The 14145-nt window shown below is 36.3% G+C and overlaps 1 protein-coding gene across 2 annotated transcripts in view; it reads right to left on the bottom strand.

Annotated features, from left to right (window-relative positions):
- Positions 1–1308, bottom strand: part of SGSM3 (small G protein signaling modulator 3) — a 1391341-nt gene extending 1390033 nt beyond the window's left edge. For both annotated transcript variants that reach the window (XM_044068352.1, XM_044068343.1), the window contains exon 1: positions 1130–1308. The gene's annotated coding sequence lies outside the window, so the exon portion shown is untranslated. The remainder of the gene's footprint in view (positions 1–1129) is intronic.
- Positions 1309–14145: the final 12837 nt, after the last annotated feature.

Genomic DNA, 14145 nt, shown 5'->3' with positions numbered 1-14145 from the left:
AACATTTTAATAGCCTTTTGATAAGCATATCGTTATTCATATAATATAGAATAATATGCAATGTCTGTCAACCAGCTTCACATATCTAAACATTTCATCAAGAACCGTTAACAGACCCAGTGCTTTAACTAGTCTGACAGACTGCAACAACTAAGCAAATCCAACAGGCTGAATCCGTGGGCAACGGACAAACTCCGGCAGGTACCTCAAACAACCTGCCAGAAAAGCTCTCAACTTATGTGCTTGAGAATCGGGGACAAAGGTCCAAAATACAGAGCAGTTTTTGAATACTGTTTTAAATTCGCTGAAAAAGTTAACAGAACAACAAGTTTTGTATCAGCGTGCATTATGGAACGTTGTCATGCATTACTAACTTTAATCCTCAGTTATTTAATCGAAAAGTTTTTAAAAAAAATCCAGCTTCAGGGGAGATGAGGTATGGCTACTCGATCCATTATACTTATGGAAAATCCCAATTCTTCTGAAAATTACTTCGCCTTTAACTGCACCTGTTATCTCCCAAGACCATCTTTTGCTGTAATGTTTAGTAGGTATTATTAGGCATCAACGCATATGGAAGCACAATAATGGCTCAGTGCAATGTTGCAAATAACAGTACATTTCACCTTGTTTTTGGCTACTGGTACTTATGCAATAGGAAAACAGTGACTCACACTTCAGGCTCTCCCACTCGGGCAGTAACAGGATGAGCAAGCTAAATGCATCTCACTGGTTGCTTCTCTTTCGTAATAGCATTTCTCAAAAAATACCACACTGCCCTACCTGTTTTCCAAGACACCTGTCTTTTTCTCACTGCTTGCTGGATCTCTCATCCATGCACTCCACAACTATCACAGATGTCTGACGAAATAAACACCACTTAATTGCCATTTTAATGACATTCCCAAGAGAGGAAAACAAAACACTGGACAGAAAACCACCTGCAGTTAAGTCAGCGTGTTACATTAAGGAATTCAGGGACGGTGCCTCCATCTACCGCATTTTGATAACTTAATGTAAATACAATGATTTGCCCCTTCTTAATGTAACCTTAATTATACACAATAATTCTTTTTCCCTTAGCTCGCCTCCCGAAACAGTAACACACTCCAATTAACATATATTATACCTTTCAGAGTGGAATCCGGGTTCAGACTCATTCGTTACAGTACTGTCCTAGTCCCAATAGCTCATGTTAAAGGCAAAGCTTTCTAAGTCGTTCTCCGGTATACACCCCTCTAGAAATCCACTGCCAGTTCGGAATAAGATAAGGCTGAGGTTAGTTCCTATGAAAGCGTTGGTGACGTATTCTGTCACGTGCTGCCAGGGATTTGACGTTTGTAACGTAATGCATACTTACCGATCTGGTGGTGAAGCTGTAAGAGCAATTGTTGAAAGGTATAAAGCTCCCTTTGCTTACTATTAGGGTTGCAATCTTTTTCATATGTCAAACACGGGACTTTTTTGTTTTGTCTTATTTTAAATAAAATGTAATTTTGTAGGAAATAAGTGCAGCCAGTTCAAAGGACTGGGCCAAAATAAATATTATTTTAATAGAAGTTGGTTTATTTATGTTGTTTCAAATGCAAAATGAGTGCTTTACGGGAAGTCTAATGCTGTATTGAACTGAATGGGTTGCATGCTATACCCCTTTTTCTGGTTATGATTATTTTATCAGAATTTACTGTTAGATATTTTTTCTTATAATTAATAGCAGCTTGTATGCCAACATGGTAATTATTATATAATGTGAATACAGACAGCTGCAGATGGATTACTGTGTAAGTACCGACACTTTTAATTTATTAACTCGTTTGAACGGTGCGTTGCGTTATGTGTAATTCCTTACATTATTACTTGTAGCATGCGCGGTATTTTTGGTGTTTTTCAACCTTGTAACGCCCGTGGCTGAAATATGTCATTGGATCAACCCACTATACTGCTTACCAAAGTAATACATTTATATATGATGGTGTATATATATATATATATATATATTTTATGTTGTTCTGGTAAGTCTACTGATTTATATAACGTTCTAATTTATAACAGCAAAACTCTACAGAGAATTGTAATTAAATATTGCTAGAGTAGTTGAATTCCTAGACTGAAAATAATATGTATGTACACTGTATTTTCCCACTTATACTATTTCACTGTTTTTAATATTCAGTTTTCTTTTACTAGAAACATTGTACTTTGTGTTGCTATGTACATCTTTTATACTGCACATTGCTGCCTCTGTAAATATATTTGTATACTTGCTACTCTTTTTCTAAATGCTGTACCCATACTTTATTGCATCTCTAAGGCTGTGGCTGAAGTGGGTCCATAATCGATCAAATCATTAACTCAGTTAACAAATGCAAACAAATAAGTATTTTTTTTCTGTTGACCATAGTCACAGTCTCAATTTCTTGAAAGAATTGTACTTTGTACTACTACCTGTCCAGCTACCCTTCCGATAACACTTGGTTCTTTCTAATAGCAGTTTTATTTTATTCATTTTCTGTATTTATTTATTTGTTAACCAGATAGATGAGCTGGTCCACAGATCTTTTTCAGCTACAACCCCACCAAAAGCAACAGTTACACAGAGAATAACTTTATTAAGATGATATTTAGGGTATCAAAATTTTTCAGTGCACGCTCTTAAGCTATGTAACTGTGTTCCATACAACACCAGAAGCCAACCACCTCTTAACTCCTGCATGTCCATTTTTAAGAACTAGTAGACTAGGACTACTGTCACATGTTCTCTAGAGCCATATACTTTAGTATTTCTATCACACCTTTCACCTCTCTTATACAGCATTATATTCAACAAATTAAAAATTGTTACACTACTATTTCACCTCCATTGTGGTAGTAGCTTGTCCTTAACCCTTTTCTCAACTGTCTCTTGACTTTGCCTCTTATCTTTCCCTGTTTTGCCATCCTTTCTCTCCTCACTTAATACCACCATATCCTTGCATCACTTATATTACTTAAGCTAAAAGTCTGCGCCTTGGTAAGATAGTAATAAATTACAGCATGACACCCATTTAACTTCATAATTTTATCCTAAAATCTACCCCAAAACGTAATTGTTTCTTGCCTCTCAAATAGCAGCATACCTTTGAGTTTTGATGATACCATACTTTGGTGTTATAATTCTGACATTTCCCCTTTCATCTGGCTTAAATTAAACATAAATTTACATCTGCATTATCTGTTGCCAAATGATTTTTCTCACTCAAGTGCAACATATGTATGCATGTTGCTTCCTCCATGTACAACACTATATCATATTTTCCATGCTTTGATTATAATATTGAATTATATTGTTGATTATAATGCCGAACTATATTGTTGACATAAATACACATTCTAGATGTCTTCCAACATTATAACATGATAATACTACCTCTTGTATATATACCGTTGTAGTCTTGGATCATAAGCTTCACCTCTAGTGGTGTGTAGATTGTATTGTGTTGTCTGCTTTGATAAGAAACAGAAGCTTGCTCTCTTGAAGAAGTGTTACAACTTCTTTGCTCTGATTACAGCACTACAACTTTGTTTTAGTACAGTCTTTGAATGATTAATGCAGATGTGTGATCTGTACCTTTAATAGTTTACTTTAATTAGGCTGTGATACATTTTGGCATTATGTTTAACATACATACATACACAGATAAGTAAATAAATAAATAAGTTCACAAGACTGTACATTTATATGAGATACTCATCAAGGCTGTAGGTGATTGATTTCATTTTGCCTTTAAAGTGTCTGCCTATGTGCATCCAACCTTGCAAGTTGCTGTCCTCAGAAGCCCCGACTCTGTTGCTGGGGTTGGCTGTTTGAGGTACTGTGTACAGGCAAACCCCACCCCTATTGCACTTAGAGTGACAAATGTGAACAATTCTAAGTCTTCACCCCTGCCTGTCTCTTCAAATTATATCTAGAGGATTGACCAAACATAGGTGTCATTTTCTGGCTCCGTTTTTTTTTTTATTATTATCAACGACTGTAACTTCCACTGGTACAAAAATGCCCTATTGACTTTTAAAGATTGAGGTTATGTCTAGCTCTCTCAGGTCTTTCAAGCCAAGAAGTAAGAACAAACAACTTATAATGTGTTTGTATTTTAGATACAAAGCTCCTAAATGCTGATTTGTGTCATAGAAGTATGTTTTGTCTGCCTCTTCCATCAGTGGTATAAGAAGAGCTGGAGAAAAAGTACTTCAATGTAGCATTTACATCATGAAGAACATTATTGCAATGTTGAAATGCTTTCAGCTTTCTTTCATATCATAGGCATTTGTGGTCTATGTGTGTCTGCATATACTCATTTTATTTATTTATGTTTGTTTACTGGGATAGTCCGACTGGGTGGGAGACCCATTTTCAGTGGAGGCCCAGTGTAAAAGCCCCACAAGTTAAAGAGAATAATTACAGTTAAAATTATTACAAACACGTTTGGAAAGGGTGATAAGAAAAACACATTAAGCTATTATATTAGTTACAGTTGTCAAAGAAAAAGAAAAAAACATAATAGTTACAATTTTCAACAAGAAAGAAAAAGTTTAGAGGAAACATAACCACAATTGAGAAAAAATGTAATTTAAACTATTTTTCCTGATTTTATTTTTCCAAATGGACTGTTACCTGGGAGAAGAACTGATACATATTAGACTCTGTGATAAGGCAAAGGTGCAAAAACTGAAAAAGTCAAAATGGGAGAAAGGAAAATGTTTTCTAGTGTTTCTTTTTTTTAAATTTGTATTAAACATTTTATAAAATACAGTCCAAACTAACACCAGAAAATGCATCAAAAATTGAAAAAAAAATGGAATACATATAATATTAAAGATGCAGACATGGATAAGTAATGAACAACATAATAGGATATTCAACACCAATATACAGATATTGTTCCATTCAGAATATATCTTCTTGAATTTGTCCCAAAATAAATGTGTCCAGAAACTTTTGAGATGAATTCAAGAAATGAGCCAGAGGCATATCAACAGAAATCTCCATCGTCATATGATGTTTAATCGCTTTTGACTTAATTTTGATTCTAATCCATGCCTCTAGAACTTCTCTTTACCAAAAGGAGGCCATAATAAATTGAGAGAAACAAGACCAGCTTAAATACAAGAATAATGTTTAAATTTATATAGTAACACAACACTATAAAAGGCAAATCATCTTGCATTTTTGAAAAGAAAAAAACATATTAACAGGAGTAGTATATCCATTATGATAGCGCTTGAAATTGGTATAAATCAGTTTCAAAAAAGGAAGATACTGAAACAAATTTGACAATAGGGAGTTCTAGATAACTAGGTACTTAAGGTACGCAAATAAGAGTCCTATATAGGAAAATAACTGATTCTTAACACCAAACAGATGGGCCACACAGAATTTGCACATTTTAGAAATGGTGTAGTAAGTTAAACAGCTGGATAAAACATTTAAAGGTCCTTTTACACTTATTGGAACTTGGCTAAAACTGAATAAGTTATATTTAGCAATAATGCAGAAATAAATTAGAAAATTATTTATGGAACTAAAACAACTACCTGAAAATTTTGGAAAGAGAAGAGGGTCAGTAGCTAAGAGAGAATTTAAAAGGTGAATTAGCAGTAGCAATTGCCTCATGTACACAGACAACCCTCTCCTTCTACTACCTAACACTACAACCTGTGAGAGATGCACTTATCTAGCCAAACTGGAGGTAAAGCTCTCTCAAACCAAGACTGAACTTGACAGTCAAGAGGAGAAGGTAAACACTTGCACCACACCACACTCATCACATAGCCCCACTAAATCTACACCACCAAAATCCACACATAGAAACACAAAAACATTCGTGGAGGCCCTCAGTAATAATCTGCTCAAGCAAGAGAATCCTCCAAAGCAGAAACGCAAGCAACCTCCACCCCCCCAACACAACCCAAATGACACATAGCCCACAGACTCAGTGTGCCACTGAACCACAGCCCATAAGGCAAAACAACGTACCCAACACACTAGTCATAGGGGACTCTATAGTCAGGCACACTGATGTCCCACTCACCAGGCTAAACAAGGAGAAGGTTACCGTCAGCTGCGTGTTGAGTGCCAGGATCCACCACATAACCCACGCACTCAGGTAACTCCACAACAAGTACAAATATGACTCTGTTATTGTCCATGTTGGTGTGAATGACCTGAGATGTATCTCCCTGGACTACATGAAAAGAGACATGGAAGAGCTCTCCGATCTTGTAGCCCAGGCAGGTATGACCCTAGCCCTGAGTAGCATTCTGCCATCGCCCAGAATGATAACGCAGTACAAGGACAAAATGATTGACTTCAACAATTGGCTAAGCTTCTGATGTCATTCTAAGGGGATTCAGTATCTGTCTGCCTGGGACGACATGGTCGACAGACCACGATGCTTTGCCAGAGATGGCCTGCACCTGTCGCCCCTAGGATTCCGGATACTGGCTAAGGCTCTTGTCGCCCCTATAGTGCCTTTTTTAGGCAAGGTTCAAATTACAAATTCACCATCGTAACAGGAACAGGCAAGCAAAAACTGAGGGTAATGCTTCTCAATGCTAGAAGTATAAATCTCAAAATGCACTCACTCAAGGCACTCCTTAAAATGGAAAACATTGATATCTGTGCAGTGACTGAGACCTGATTCAAGGCTCCAGAGAGCACCCCTCCACTACCAGGCTATAACTCATACTACACTTTTCGGCCATGTAACCTGGACCGGAATACCAAAGGCGGAGGTGTGTCCATAGTCATTAAGGATATCCACACCTCCAGGCTAGTTGCTCAGCATAATGTATCCAAGGTTATCTAAGTGCAACTAACTCTGGGCAAAACTGCAATCCAAATTGTAGCTTGCTACAGATTCCCCACCATGCCCCAGGATTCTCACTCCTCTTTTCTTGATATACTGAAGAATATTAGGGTTCAACCAAACACCCTAATAATGGGCGATTTCAACTACCCCACCATTAACTGGGAAAACTACTCATGTACCAACTTCTTCACTCAACGCTTTCTGGAATTCATAAATTCCTGGATCAACTTATTCACACCCCCCACCAGGGGCAACAGTATCTTAGACCTAGTCATTACCAACATGAGTGACCGGTGTTCCACACATGAAGTCAACTCCTCGTTGACCCGATCTGACCATAAGCTAATCACCCTAGATATCCACACCCCCCCCCCATTAAGGAAACCACAGTAAAACATTTCTCCAAAGCCAACTTCATGCTTCTTAAGACAGAAGTGGCGAACTTCATGACACCCATGCAGATGCACAATACAGTTATGACTGCTGAATCCTACACAAGTACACTCTATAAGCACTTACACAAGTGCATGGATCGTGCTATCCCAAACAGAACCAATATGCTATCCTCCAAAAAAAAGGAAGCCAATCTGGTGGTCCCCTGCCATAAACAAACCGTACAACAGAAGGAAGAAATTGTTGCAAAAGAGAGTAAAATCCCATGAGTGGAGGAGCTCCCTGGTCAGCCTCAGTAAGAAGCTGAGATCCCTTATAAGATCCTCCAAAGCTAACTACGAAAACAAAATCGCCACTGATTCTAAGGACAATCACAAAGCATTCTATAGCTATGTCAAGAATCTCAATGGCAACACCCAGATCTGCTCTGAGTTACAGCACAACAGCACAAAAATTACAGAACCAGCTGATATTGCCAACATCATGGCAGATAGGTTCAGTGCTAACATTACCCTCCACTCACCCCCTAAAGGGCCCATATCTATAAAGGAAGAATGCAGAATCCCTGTAATCACAACTATGCAGGTAAAAGCTGCACTCTCTAAAGCCAAAAACACAGCATCCATGGGACCAGAGAACATCCCAGGCTGCGTTTTACATAAACTTCAGAACAAACTGGCTCCCCACCTAAGCACCATGTTCAATCACAGCCTCACATCAGGCTTTGTGCCCACTGAATGGCGCACAGCAACAGTTATCCCACTCCACAAAGGGGGAGCCACCACTGATCTCGGGAACTATCGCCCTATTAGCCTGATGAGCCTGGTCTGCAAGGCCATGGAACGTGTCATCATGGAACTCATAAACAAACACATTGGTAACCTCCACACTCTAGATCCCACCCAGTTCGGGTTTGTGAAAGGCAGATCATGCCTCCTGAACCTGATCGACTTCTTAGAGGCAGTCACCAAAGCCGTAGACGAGAGTAAGGTGGTTCACACAGCCTATCTTGACCTCGCCAAGGCTTTTGACACCATCCCCCATTCTGGAATTATAGCTAAACTCACTGAACTAGGTATAAATCCTTATGTCACAAGATGGGTTGTCAACTGGCTCACTGACAGAACTCACACTGTAAAAGTGGCAGACTCCAAATCTGACATCAAACCAGTGACAAGTGGAGTACCACAGGGTTCAGTCTTGGGACCACTCCTGTTTGGTATCTACTTCTCTGAAGTACAGGCTAACACAGAAGGCCTCTGGCTAATGAAGTTCGCAGATGACTGCAAACTAAGAGCCATAGTCAAGTCCTCAAATGATGTGGACATCCTATAGAAGGGCCTCACTAAGAGAGATGCCTGGTGTCATAACCATTGCCTCAAGCTCAATGCCAAAAAGTGCATTGTCATCCCCTTTGGTAAAAACTCTGTACCCATGAACTACCACATAGGCAGCAGTCTACTTAACACCGAATGTGTGATAAGAGACCTTGGGACCCAGGTGGACAGTAGTCTGTCCTTTGATAATCACATCTCCACAGTAGTCAGGAAGCCCTTCTATGTGGCACACCTCATCACAAAAGGGTTCTCATCCAGGAAAAAAGAGGTCATTGTTCCCCTCTACTCGACACTCATTAGACCCATTATAGACTACAATGCCCCTTTTGGAATGTACCTCACAAGACGTCTGCAGCAGCTGGAAAGGCCACAGAAGTACCTCACAAAGAGGATTATTGGCCTCAAACAGATGCCCTACACTGACCGTCTCAAAAAACTCCAGCACACCGAGGTGATCTCTGCCTAACATATAAAGCTATGTCAAACCCAGAGCTATTGGACATGCTACACCTAAAGAAATCCCAATCCCTCTGAGCTACACGCTCTAGGGACCTAAACCTTCTCACCACAATAAACAGGACATGCTGGAGGGATAGATTCCTTTCCCAGAGACTTCCCATACACTGGAACAAGCTACCCATCTATGTCAAGCAAAGTTCCTCATTAGCACTCCAAGAAGAATCTTGAGGAGTGGATCTGAAATAGGAAATTCACCCTGGGGATCACTTCTGTGGCTCTGCTCGACAGTGGCACAGAAAAATAACTTTCTTGGGTGGCGTAAGCCAGGGAACCTTGTTGGCTAGGCTTACTTAGGCCCTTGGGCCAGTAGCCTAGTACTTACCTATGAACCTATGATAAAATGATCAAGTCTGGCTATGTTATTACTTAAAATAATATTTAGATTATATGCAAGCAGCTGTGATAGAAATACTCCAAAATTTCAACGCCTGAAGAGAACACAGTTTGTGAAACAATAACACTAAAGTATTAAGGGCTGGTAATAAGTTTAATCTAAGCAAATGACTTTAAGCATTTAGGGCAAAGAAAACGAGGCATTTCCTATGACAACAGGTATATATACAATAGACATGCCCAAATGAGACCTTATTCTTTCATTGGAAGTAAATACAGAGAACTTCAAATTAATTTAGTGGTTGATATGAATACTAAAGTTTCAATAACTCCATTTTTAGGTAATAGTAGTGAATCCTACAGGAAATAGGATGTCATAGAAATTTGAGTATATTTTTGTAAAAACTGTCAAAATAGGGAGCAAATTAAATGAGGAATCAGTTTGAAAAGAAAAACAATCTTGGAATTATATGCATTTTTAAGAAGTCAGTCTTGAAGAGGAAAGAAAAATGTAAGCTTTCTATCTAGTGATATAATTTGGAAACCTTGAAGTAGAAGGACAAATAGAAACATTCCATCTACTGATGTTATTTCTCACATTTTTCTAATTTTCCAAGATTATACTCAAACCATGAATTTGGGTTTTGGAAGTATAATAAGCTTAAATGTTTGAAAGTGTGGATGGGTTTAGTGGTGTAGAGGTCAAAAGAGTTAAAATAATGATAATTTGAAGTAAGCATGACTAAAACAACTTACTATTTAAACTAAGCTTGTAACTAGAAAGATTGGAAGACCTTTCAGCCACAGACAGAATACACAGTATATTAGTCTTAAGGAGTGCAATATAGATAATCACAAAATCATCAACAGCAGTGATTAAAAATATACATTGTTGGTGATTCAGAGATTTTATACAAGAGAAAATTAAGCAAGTTTCCATGAACACATTAAACAAACAAGGATATTTTATTTGTTTTTTTACTTTTTTACTTATTGAAGGTTTAGAAGAGACCACATTATCCCTAGAAAAGAAGAGCAAGTATGATATAACAGTTTTAGTACTATCTAAAAAGGGTGAATATAAGCTTATGTGATTCAACAGACCAAATAGAAAATTATGACATACCAGCTCAGAAGCTTTAAAAGCATCTATAAAAAAGGAAAGACTTGAATTATTTACTTTACACAAGAAGTAGACATTCTAATATAAGGGAATGGTCCTGTGTCTGCTTATCTTAATGAAACTTGACTGAAAAGTAGATGTGATAAGAAGTATAGCCCAGTTCAACCTGCTAGCTTTGACTAGAGCAAATATGTTAAATCAAGATTAATGAGCACAACTGCTCTGTAATTGGTAAGATTAAAAGGGGCAAATATTAGGCTTAACTCATTTAAGTCTATAACACCATTTTATATACTTCCAGTTCACACCCATAGTTCCTTATGGCATCCAGACTTATTTTGCACCAGGCTTCTTTAACCAAGTGACTTTTCAGTTAATAATAGGTGGTATGAGTTGTTAACAAAATGACACTAACATTGTTAATGTAGGATGTCCTGCAGTAGAGAAATTTCTTAATTTGCCAGTTATTCATATTTTCATATTTATGTTCATATTTTCATAGCTGAGAGCCCTACATGTTATTGAGAGGTGTAGTGTGAAATGCCATGGTGGGAGACAGGAAAACTCATTGTCAGTGTCCATCTATATCACATTATATCTGAGATATTGCTAGCTGTTTGCTAGTAATTATGAAAATATTTCCATATCTACTTAATATTTCAGAAAACAAGCAACTTACAAACTGTTGCAAGACATCAGGTGAAATCTTAAATGTTCATGAAGAAAACTGTCTTTGATATTTGCATTGTAAGTTGTACAACTTTAAAGATATTCAGTCTTATTTATGTTGCTAATTATACAATTAAGCATATGTTTCATATTTCTGTTAATATCTTAATAATCATGCACTCATTGAGGAATTTCTTATTGTCGTGTGATACCTTATATCCAGTTAAAAATGTTCTAACAATATATGTCTAGGTAGTATAGATTCCAAGCTATGAGAATTTGTTAGTGAAAGTTTGACAAAAAAGAATAATTTGGGGTTTGTGTGCATTATAATATATTATAATATTTATGGAAATAGAATGACTTTTATCACTATGAAGAATACTTCTTGCTGATGACATTGTTATTTGTATAGTTTTAATAGCAGTTATCATTCACTAAATATTTCCATTTGTTTTCTTATGCCCTTTATGTTTATTTTTCAGAATTTGCACTTGATGCTAGAGGTATGACATTTAGTTTTACAGTGATTAAAATTGGTTACAACAAAGTACTGATTAAACAGGTGGACCTTCAATAGCATATTGGTGACCTTTAAAAACATTATAAAGAAAGAAGTGTAGACATCTGACCTAGGAGCCATGTGTAACTTTAGTAGCTAGACAGCAGTGAGAATATTTTCAGTCTTGATATCTTGTTCTAAAATTTCAAGATGTTCTCATGAAACAGAAGATAATTACATTGCATTTGTAGTAACTTAAGCTACTTTATCAGCCGAGTCTGATTGTGTGGAAGAGTAAATAGCCCAAGCAATTTCAGTGAACTTGAATAGCTGCTGGGCAGAACACTCAAAACTGTCTTTAATTATACAAAATAAAATCTGGGGGCATCAGTCTTAATAATTTTAGTTAAACATGATGATTGAGAATCTGCCCTTCTATGTATTTGACTAGGGAATAAAATTCTAACCAAGAATCTTGAGAAGTAAAAAAAAAAAAAAAATGCAGGGTCAATTGATTCTCATTCCATAATGTAATTTCCTGTTTCTCATCATAAACGTCTCACATTTGTATTTTGTTTCAAAATTATTAAGTTTGGATCTTAAAATCAGCCTTAAAAGAGGCCTATCTCGCATGGGGTTTAAGTGAAATGTCATCTTGTTTACTTAATATAATATCAAGATGATCATATATGAATGACTGAATTTCTATGTTACCAGTAATATTATGACTGAACCTGAAATTACTGACAGAGGGTTTCCTATAACTTAAATCAAGAAAAAAATGATTGACAGAAGAGTGGTCAGAAAAATATATGATCATGAAAAATATATGTGGGGTCTAGAGAGAAAAAAAGTATTTAATAAGAATATTGAGGGGAAAAAAGAAAGAAGAAAAAGAAAAAAAAAAAAACAAATTTTGATCACTATGCTTGTCTACATGAAAAGTAAAATCAGTTTGATGAGATTTAGCAGTCTCAATGATGAAAATAACCTATAATTTGTAGTATGGCCTCTATTTGCTTAGGAACTGTGGCATCTATGCCTGTATTTCCTATCTTTTTTTTCTGTCTTCCCTTGGTCTAAAAGTGGGTTCCAGTCCCCTGCTATCATAACAAAGTAGTTCTGGAAATTATGGATAAGATGGGAAAGATTAGCCTGGAAACTCAGCTGTACTTTATATAGAATACAAACACTTTGCAGGAAGATTGGATGATTTGGAAATTAAAATGTTGTATAACAAAATTTCTCCATATGATTGATCCTATCAAGATTATACTATAAGGGAACACAATTTAACTACAGTTTCAAAGAGAGGAATGGGTTAGAGATGTTTGTTAGAGTTAACTTCTGTCTAGATAACTACATTAATAAACAGGTTCAATTTGAAAATGATTAAACATCTGAATAAACAACAGAAAAATCTAATCTGCTGCTGTGTTAATACCCCCCCCCCCATTTTTCCAGCGATACCTGAGGGGAATAGTAATTGTAATGTTGATTTTCCCGATTTAAAAGACTTCAATTCATCTCTAGTAAACATGAATGCTGTAGTTTAGATGAGCTAATAAATGATTATTTTCATTGGGAATCTCATGAATTGTCATAAGAATAAAAATCTTATTTAGAATTAGCAAAACACATTATTGATATGTTTTCAAATTCACAGATAATGGAAGCAAGTGCTGTAGAAAAGACCATAAACTGTAAGAATACAGCACAGACAACAGAACAAATTACAGCACACTGGTTTATTCAGAGATGGCACTCCAGAAAGTGAAACATAAATGCTTATATCCACAAGTACGTTTTCGTCTATACAGACTTCCTCAGATGCATAGATGAATGTATCTCACAAGCTCACAATGTTTGGAAATTCTCCAACTCATTCATTAAAAAAAAATAAGAATCTGAGACAGACTTTTTTTCCAGAGATTACATGTGATTCAAACTGATTTCATATGGCTGGAAAAATGTATAAACTTTCTGAGGAGTTGGTTTAACTATATAGTCCATGAGCTGGAGCAGCTGGATCACTACAACATAATTAATAAACCAGTTATATTTCCAAGAATAATTTTCATGTTTCTTTTCTTCTGCACAAGAATATAAAGTCTTATGATACTTTAGCTAAACTTGCACACCCTATTTTATACATATGTATATATGTGTGTGTGTGTGTGTATGTATATATATATATATATATATATATATATATATATATATATATATATATATATAGTATTTGCATATATAAATATACGTATGTGTGTGTGTGTGTGTGTGTATGTGTGTCTTTAAACCTTATGTATCTTTTTTTTATATGTACTAATGTATCAAAGTGGTTTTATTATACATATGACATCTATGCTGGAAGAGTTATCTTTGAGTGATAAGAATGACAGTTCAGTAAGGTTGGACATT

The sequence above is a fragment of the Protopterus annectens genome, chromosome 1.part0 (assembly GCF_019279795.1).
Source record: "Protopterus annectens isolate FY-2018-M chromosome 1.part0, PAN1.0, whole genome shotgun sequence".
Taxonomy (NCBI): Eukaryota; Metazoa; Chordata; order Ceratodontiformes; family Protopteridae; genus Protopterus; species Protopterus annectens.
This window is presented reverse-complemented; position numbering and strand designations above follow the sequence as displayed.